This window comes from Sinocyclocheilus rhinocerous, unplaced genomic scaffold, assembly GCF_001515625.1.
Source record: "Sinocyclocheilus rhinocerous isolate Xijiao unplaced genomic scaffold, SAMN03320098_v1.1 scaffold778, whole genome shotgun sequence".
In the NCBI taxonomy this organism is placed as follows: domain Eukaryota; kingdom Metazoa; phylum Chordata; class Actinopteri; order Cypriniformes; family Cyprinidae; genus Sinocyclocheilus; species Sinocyclocheilus rhinocerous.
In genome coordinates, this window is record NW_015650332.1 from 361,327 (window position 1) to 370,524 (window position 9,198).

Consider the following 9,198-nt stretch of genomic DNA (forward strand, 5'->3'; position numbering starts at 1 on the left):
CTCCAGAACTCCCGGGAGCAGAGCGATCGGGGGAAAGGCGTACAGACGAAGCCTCGGCCACGTCTGTACCATGGCATCCAGCCCCAGTGGAGCTGGATGAGTCAGAGAGAACCAGAGGGGACAGTGCTATGCCTCTCGAGTCTCAAACAGGTCCACCTGAGCCAGCCAAAAATCTCCATATCTGCTTCACCACCTCGGTGTGAAGCCTCCATTCCCCGGGCCTCGGCCCCTGCCTCGACAGGATGTCTGCTCCCACATTGAGATGCCCAGGAATGTGAACTGCTCTCAGTGAGAGGAGTTTGCCCTGGGACCACACAAGGATCTGGTGCGCCAGCCTGTACAGGGGGCGCGAACGCAGACTTCCTTGGTGGTTGATATAAGAGACCACTGCTGTTTTCTCGGTGCGCACCAACACATGGTGATCTCTTAGGTCTGGGAGAAAGCCCTTGGTCTTGAGCCACCACTGTAGGGGTCTCATGTACAGCAGGCCAAGAGGTATCACGTTGGACGCAGCTGCCATCAGACCCAGCAGTCTTTGAAATGGCTTGACAGTGAGTGACTGGCCTTCTCTCACTCTCTTGTCTGCCGTGAGGATCGACTCGATCCTAGCAGGGGACAGATGTGCCTGCATCGTGGTCAAATCCCACACCACACCCAGATAAGTGGTCCTCTGTAATAGAGAAAGCACACTTTCCTTGGCGTTTAGTCTTAACCCCAACTCTTTCATGTGAGTGAGAACAACATCTCGATGCCGAACCACTATCTACTCTGAATGAGCTAATATCAACCAATCGTAGATGTAGTTGAGTATGCAGATGCCCTGGAGTCGCAGAGGAGCCAGAGCAGCATCCAAACACTTGGTGAAAGTGTGGGGTGAGACTGCAAGGCCGCAAGGAAGAACCCGATATTGGTAAGCTTTGCCCCCAAAGCAAACCTCAGGAACTTCCTGTGATGAGGAAGGATGGAGATATGGAAGTATGCGTCTTTTAGATTGATCGTGACAAACCAGTCCTTGGACCTGATCTGAGACGCAGGTCTTGTTTAAGTGTGAGCATCCTGAACTTCAGTCGCATGACTGAGTGGTTCAACCGGTAGCCTCTCTCTACAGTGCAGGACCCATTAAGACACATTTAACAGTAGTTTCCACGCTGCTAAATAGTCTACTAAGGGAATCAGTCTCTCGAGACTGACCTCTGGTGTAATGAGAGCAGCTAGCTCGGTGTCCTGAAGTGGCGAACCGGCAGAGGCCGGCCGTACTAGCTGCTCTAGAGACCTCCGTGGAGGTCGTGAGCCTCTTAGCACCGCTACGTTTCCAAGCAGTAATTGAGAGAAGCGCTCGCCGAAGACCGCTGCGCCCTGGAACACCGGCAGGGTTGGCAGACTGATCTCCTGAGGGCACTGAGGAGAGACAGGCACCGTGTGATGCGGTGTACACGCTCTTCCCCAGAAGGGCCTGCCCTCCGAGGTCCTGAGCCATAGCATCAGGACCCTCATAGCTGAAGACTTCCTTGGTAGCTCTTGAAAATAACGGTCCTCAGACCCGCGTCATCTGCTAGGAAGACTCGACTGATAGAACCAGAGCCTGCTTGGGGCAGGACCCAATGAAGCACGCTTGGCAGGGGCTCCCACACCGCCAGGTGACCTCCTAAGGGAATCAGTCTCATGAAACTGGCCTCTGGGGCACTTAGAGCAGCTAGCTCGGTGCCCTGAAGCGGCGGACCAGCAGGGGATGGCCGTACTAGCTGCTCTTTAGACTGCCGTAGAGGCCGCTACCTCTTAGCACCGCTACGTTTCCGGGCGGTAACTGAGAGATGCGCTCGCCATAGACCACTGCACCCTGGAACACCAGCAGGGTTGGCAGACCGATCTCCTGAGGGCACTGAGGAGAGACGAGCACCGTGTAATGTGGTGTACACCGCTCTTCCCCAGAGGTAGCTGGCCCTCAGAAGTCCTAGGCCTTAGGCGTCAGGAAGTTTTAGACGAAGACTATCCAGCGAGAATGACGGTCCGCAGAACTGCCTTCAGCTAGAAGCATTCGGCCTGGGAGCGCCACTTTAACTCTAGACTCTGCGGAGTACGAGAAGTGAAGCCCCCAGAATGAGGAGCTGGAACATGGTAGGTTGGGACTGCTCCCGCCCAGCAGCCCCTGCTGACCACCTCAACCTCCTCAGAGGAAGAGAGGTAAACACGTGCTCTCACTCGAGAAATCTTTATCCCAAGAGCCCCTGTATATCTAACTTCTCACAGTCAGATAAATACTTCATTTTATTCCTCAGAATTAAATACAATCAAACAACCAAATGAGTAAACACGGTCTGGTGTGGTAAGATTCACATCAAAAACCGAATATGATGTAATACACGCATTGCCTCGGCAGCGCGCGAGCCTCTTGGTCACACAAACAATATCAATCTCCTCGGAGAAAAATAGCTGCAGCAGCGAGCTCTCACTCAGAGGGGGAAGAAACCGCAGCGTGGGCTTCCGAGCCTCAAGAATGAGCTCTAGATCTAGGGAACGCGGGTGGAGATAGGAAGAGCCATCTCCAACCCGTCTGCCAGATCATCTGCGATCCCCACGATCTTAGTCGCCGCCGTGCCTCAGCAGCAGTGGGACCGGAATCGCAAGATCACAGGCACGGGCACACTCCTCGGAGCGTGCCCAGCGAGTGCGGAATGCTTAACAGCGGGAAAAGCACAACCAGCCCCCCGGGAGCCGACTGCTCGAGCTCTGCTTCCCATTAATGCTGCTCCTTATAATATTAGGCATAATATGCTTGTGTAACTGATGCTTGTGCAACTGGCGATCTCATCGACGCCCTCCCTATCAATCTCCTCGGAGAAAGACAAGCGGAGAGTTGCGCCCTCTCCCCCGCTTGGTCACACAAACAATATCAATCTCCTCGGAGAAAGACAAGCGGAGAGTTGCGCCCTCTCCCCCGCTTGGTCACACAAACAATATCAATCTCCTCGGAGAAAAATAGCTGCAGCAGCGAGCTCTCACTCAGAGGCGGAAGAAACCGCAGCGCGGGCTTCCGAGCCTCGAAAACGAGCTCTTGATCTAGGGAACGCTGGTGGAGATAGGAAGAGCCGTCTCCAACCCGTCCGCCAGATCATGTGCGACCCCCGTGATCTTAGTCGCCGCCGTGCCTCAGCAGCAGCGGGACCGAAATCGCAAGATCACAGGCACGGACACACTCCTCGGAGCATGCCCGTTGAGTGCGGAGCGCTTAACAGTGGGAAAAGCACAACCAGCCCCCCGGGAGCCAACTGCGCGAGCTCCGCTCCCCATTAATGCTGCTCCTTATAATATTAGGCATAATATGCTTGTGTAACTGATGCTTGTGCAACTGGCGAGCTCATCGGCGCCCTCCGTATCAATCTCCTCAGAGAAAGACAGGCAGAGCGTTGCGCCCTCTCCCCGGGGGGGTTAAGGACCGCAGCGAGGGCTTCCGAAACCCCGAGAGCGGGCGCCGGATCTGGTGGTTAAGGAAGAAGATAGGGACTCGCCCGTCTACATTTCCTCCACCGGATCCATATGCGAAACCCACGAGCACAGCCGTCGCTCTGCCTCGGCGAAAGCGGGGCCGGCACCGCGAGAAACGCTAGTGAAGGCTCCCTCCTCTGAGAGCGAAGCAAGGCAGTAACAAAACGCTCACAATGCGGGCTCCCTCGAAAGCTGACTCTGCGTGCTTCGCTCCCAAGCAGACAACACACAAACTGTGTGTGTCCCCACCCGAAATATAGCATGGGCAGGGAGGAACGCTGCCTGCTCGCCCAACTGCTTCTTTTGACTGAAGCTTTGACATAAAGGAGCTTATAAGTGGACAAACAACACTAAATAAGACTCACAAACAGATAGCGACTGACACACACACAGAACGCATGCTGAATGACAGAAAGCTGACGCCGGTTCCACCGCATGTGCTTTTAAGCTTCCTGGTCGTTACGTCACCCCGTCCGTGACGTCTCACCCATCCATTGGACTGATTACACATGTGATTCAGAGTGTGGTCACGATGAAGGCGTTCCCGTACCATTTTGACGCAGCTCGAGTTCCTGAAGAACCAGCAGCCACAGGTGTGCATTGCATGAATCGCCAAGAACAATGGTTTCACCTAAAAGTCTTCTTAACTGTTCTACTGAAGAAAAAAAGCCATCTGCATCTCAAATGGCTTGAGAGTGCGTAAATTAACAACAAATTTTCATTTTTCAGTAAACCATCCCTGCATCAAAGCTGCTCAGAGTGTGTGCAGTACTTAGTGTTCCAGATCTCATCAGGAGGAAGTGCTTACAAGCTCAACACTTGATCCCTGAATGGGGCAGTGGGAACTTTAGGCACATAGCTGGGCCAGGGCCTCAAGACAACATGAGAGTCTGTTGGTCCGAACTCCAGTCACACTCCGCTTACAGAGAGCGCTTGTAGGTCCCCAACCCTCTTGATGGAACTAAACGCAGTCAGGAGGGCCCATCTTCAAAGAGAGAGGCACTAAGCTTGACTGACTGTAAGGGCTCAATTGGAACTCTCCAGTAGGACCTGTAAGAGCAGAGGGATGCTCCAAGAGGGAATAAGGCACGGTCTTGGGGGGTTTAACCTCTTCACGCCTTTGAGAAACAATTAGGTCGTAATTTCCTAAGGACTTACCTGTCCCATTCAGGGGCTAGACATAGATGTTCCAAACATCTGAACGCGGGTGCCATATTGTGCCGTGCCCATGAGAAAGAAGGTCCTTCCAAAGGAGGATTTGCCAGGAAAGGGCTGTCGAGAGGAGCACGAGATCTGAGAAGCAAGTCTGGGTGAACCAGTGAGGTGCAACCAGCAAGACTTGTTCTCCTTCCCTGACCTTGAACAGCATCTGTGTGATCAGGCTCACTGGGGAGAACGCATACTTGTGCAGACCCCTGGGGCAGCTGTGTGCCAGGGTATCCATGACAAGCAGAGCTTTGGTCAGGGAATACCATAGAGGGCAGTGGGAAGACTCCTGCAAAGTGAACAGATCTACCCGTGCTTCGCTGAATTGACTGCAAATCACCTGGACCTGGACCAGCATGGAGTCTCCACTCTCCACGGAGCGTGACCTATCACAAAAGCAAGTCCGCTGTGTGATTAAGGTCACGCAGGACAGTGATTTTTGTGATTTATCTTCAAGTTTTTTTGTTTTTTTTGGCAACACTTTATTTTGATGGTCCCTTTTGAACATTCTGTTGACAATAAGTAACATTGCACCTACATGTCTACTAACTCTCATTAGAGTATTAGTAGACTGTTTGCTTAATATCTGTTTACTCTTTATTGTGATGATCTCCAAACAGACATTCTACTGACAAGCAATAACTGTTCTAGAAGTTAACTATTTTAATTCTAACCCTACGAGTCTACTAATGCAATATTTACATAAGTGTTAGTAGACATGTAGGTGTAGCGTTACTTATAGCCTATATAATGTGTTAAAGGGACCAATCAGGATCATCTTATCATGTATTAATCATGTATCATTTTGGTATATAAATACAAAGACTCACTCTATACTTTCTAAATGTATCTAAATGTATATTTATTTTTATAGCTGGAGGGAGTTGAGAGCATCAACTGAAAAACAGCTTAAAAACAAATGCTGGGCTTGCTCTGACTCCATATACCATACATTAGGGTTGTAGTGGGTATATATGTACAGTTCAGAACTGTAAACTGAACTGTATTAATGCACATCATTAATGATCTAACTTTGACAGAATGCAATTTTATTCTGTTTGCTATGAAAAAAAATGAACTATTACGAGGCACTAAGGCACACCCTTTTAAGTGATTCTGCATATTTCTCATCTCAGATACAGTCTGGACAAATGAGACATAAATGTTTTTCTGGTTCAGGGTGTGGAAATATAGAGAGAAATATCCACTCAGAAATATAATGACCATTTCTTCCTCTCTGTTTTCCGGAGTTAGCCAGTAATTTCAGACAGTCCAAGCAAAACTTATTGTACACCCTCAGAATTCCAAAGGTATGTGAAAAAAAAACAGATCTCCACCCAACAAGACCTAATAAACACAATTGAAGAACGGAAATCCATCCAAATTCCCACACAGTATTCAAGAGGGCAGAAAATCAGTAAACAGTTATAAAATACTCAGATAAATACAAAGTTTGGGAATTTGCTTGTGTCCATAATGGCAGATCTGTGCCTAAGGTCCTTGTCATTAGTGGTGCTTGCCAAAGGCGAAGCATCACTATTACTATTCTGTTTGGGAATCATGGGAATGTTTGCCACAGACCCATGAAAGGGGCGTCAAATTGTGCGGCTAATTGAGGAGTGGTGTGCTATGACTTTTATAAATAATCAGGCATACGATGATTGTACAGCCGCCGAAAAATCGGCTGAAAAATCCCATAGACTTTGCATCGTGGCCAGAGCCGATCCTCCCTATACGCAAAATACGCAAGCTGCGTAGGGCCCCCGAAACACCAGGGGGCCCCCTTGCTCTCAAAGATTATTTAATTTTAGTTTCATTTTTGAATTTGGCCAGCGGCCATGAAAACATGAATGATCATTTATTTTAATGTGGTGCGCTGTCGCCCTTTCTACGTAAAAATCAGTTAAATCATGTAATGTGAATGTTGTACAGTCTTGCTCAAGACTAAAAAAAGGAGTTGAAAGCGTACCGAGCCGCGGAATAGACACTATTCTCAAGTGCTTTCCGAGAGCGCGATTCGAGACGGAGTGAACACGGACAAATGCGTTTCATTCATTCATTCATTCGTTCATAACCACTCATACCCCACTTCAATCAGAGTCTCATCTCCCATTCCCTTTAAGAGCCAGTTGCGCTCGTGCCATGGCGTATTTGCTATTTACATGGCGGAATTTGCATGCGCAAAGACAGAACGCGTCTCCAGAGATGAAACGGAGCTGCTCCTAACAATGTGTCACAGGACGTGAAAATGCAAACTGCGTCGGGCTGAAACTAGCAAAAAACACCGCATTGTGCCGGGTGTATGATAGGGCCAACTGTTTCTCAAGCGCTTTCCGCGAGCGCGATTCAAGACGGAGTGAAACACGGACAAATGTGTTTCATTCATTCGTTCATAACCACTCATACCCCACTCCACCCCTAATCCCCCCCCCTCAAACCTTAACAGGCATATCTTCAAATCTGAACGTCATAGAGACATGGGGGTTGGTTTATATCATTCATACCGGCAAGCAGCCTTTGGAGTATCATCATTCCCAGCTGCCATGCCACTCCCTAGCAACCAAACAGAGTACCCTAGCAACCATTTAGCAAGACCTATATCTGTGCATCAGAACATCATAGAGACATGGGAGTTGTTTTTTTTTACTCATGCTAGCAAACAGGACTCACAGCATGCTACACATGCTAGCAGTGAATAGCTACATGCTAATAGTGATTAGCTAAGTGATTAGTGATTAGCTATGCAAAAATTATAGGTAATTGCTAAAATATGATTAAAAATATCAAAATCTGCTAACATCATGATTAAAAATATCAAAATCTGCTAGCATCATGCTAACAATACGTTATATAACTCTAGCATTGCTTAGCTAAGTGCTAAAACGTGCAAAAATTATAGGTAATTGCTAAAATATGATTAAAAATATCAAAATCTGCTACACTGTAAAATCTAATTAGTTGGGCTTACTTAAAAAAAGCATGCAAACCGATTGCCTTCAAAAAACTAAGTAAAGTGTAATAGGAATAGTATGTTGTACTGACAAATGCTTAGTTAGTATAGTTTACTTACACGAAAGTTCTAGTAACTAAAAAAGAACTGTAGGGGGTACTTGATCGTTTCATTTAGGTTTACTCATGACTTATGGTGCGTTCAAGTCATGTCGGATAGATCGTATTTACGAGTTGAACGCACATGAACGCCACCACAAAGTTGTTATTACGAGTGGGAAACTCGAAATTTTCTTTAAGCCGCGAGTTTCCGAGTTGGGGGTGTGTCAATGAGAAACATGGCGGAATCGATGGATGCAACGTCTGTAGTTGACGGTAAATTTTTGTTTAAATTGATAGTTTAGTTGTCCTATAAAGATTGCCAAAGTAAAACATAAATCACAATACTTATAGGTATTAAGCAGTGACATTGTCAGGTTTTATATTTACAAAAAAATAAGCTTTTTGAATGCGGCAGGATTGTAATATAACAATTAATAACAAGTTTTTATGCGATACAGATTAAAGTGGCTTCATAAATTACTTTTTAAAAATATTAAAAACGCAAAACACACCTGATGCAAATTCTTTGCTCTTAATTTTATATAAGCAGAGTTAACAGACCCTGTTGTATTTACACACCTGACGTCGTAATTACGACTTGTCAACTCATAAGTATGAATGTCCCAGGAGGACTTGAACGCAGCATTAGTATAGCTACTCACTGACTCCCAGAGTGCATTGCGGCATGAATACTTAAATTTGAAAAAGTTCATTAATAAACACACACACAAAAAATTCACTAATGCTTTAATTAGAAGATAGGTCACCTTCTTAAAGCAACCTATTTATTACTTTGCTTCCCTTGAAATCAAATAACTCTGACTTCATGATGCATTGCTGCATTAACAGGAAGAAAATTATAGTAACATAAACCAAGTTCCAAGTGCCCAACCAAAGGGAACGCTAATCACTATAATGGTAAATTTAAAAAAAACACATTTTAGGAAAATCAACATCAATTTATGAAGTTAGCTTATGTGATGTTCTCTCAAATATTTCAGTTGTATTGAGAATTCAAAATTCAAGATGACTTTGGGAAACGAGTGACTGCAACTAGTGAAAGATAACTGCAGACATGGAAGAAATGGGTGAAAAGTCTATTAAAGGGGTGGTTCATTGCGATTTCACTTTTTAAATGTTAGTTATTGTCTAATGTTGCTGTTTGTGCATAAACAATATCTGCAAAGTTACAAAGCTGAAAGTTCAATGCAAACGGAGATATCGTCTTTTAAAATTCTGGCAGTTTAATGCCTACAAAAACGGCTGGTAGGGACTACAAGTTACTTCCCGGGTGTGTGACATAACAAACCCAGATAAACCCCGCCCTCGGGAAAAGGCAGCAAAGGGGGCGAGGCCATGCTGCGCTGCTTTAGAGAAGAGGAAGAGAAAACTAGAGGTGCACGTAAAAATCTATTCATATATGAATCGCGATTCTGTCTTCTAACGATTCTAATGGAT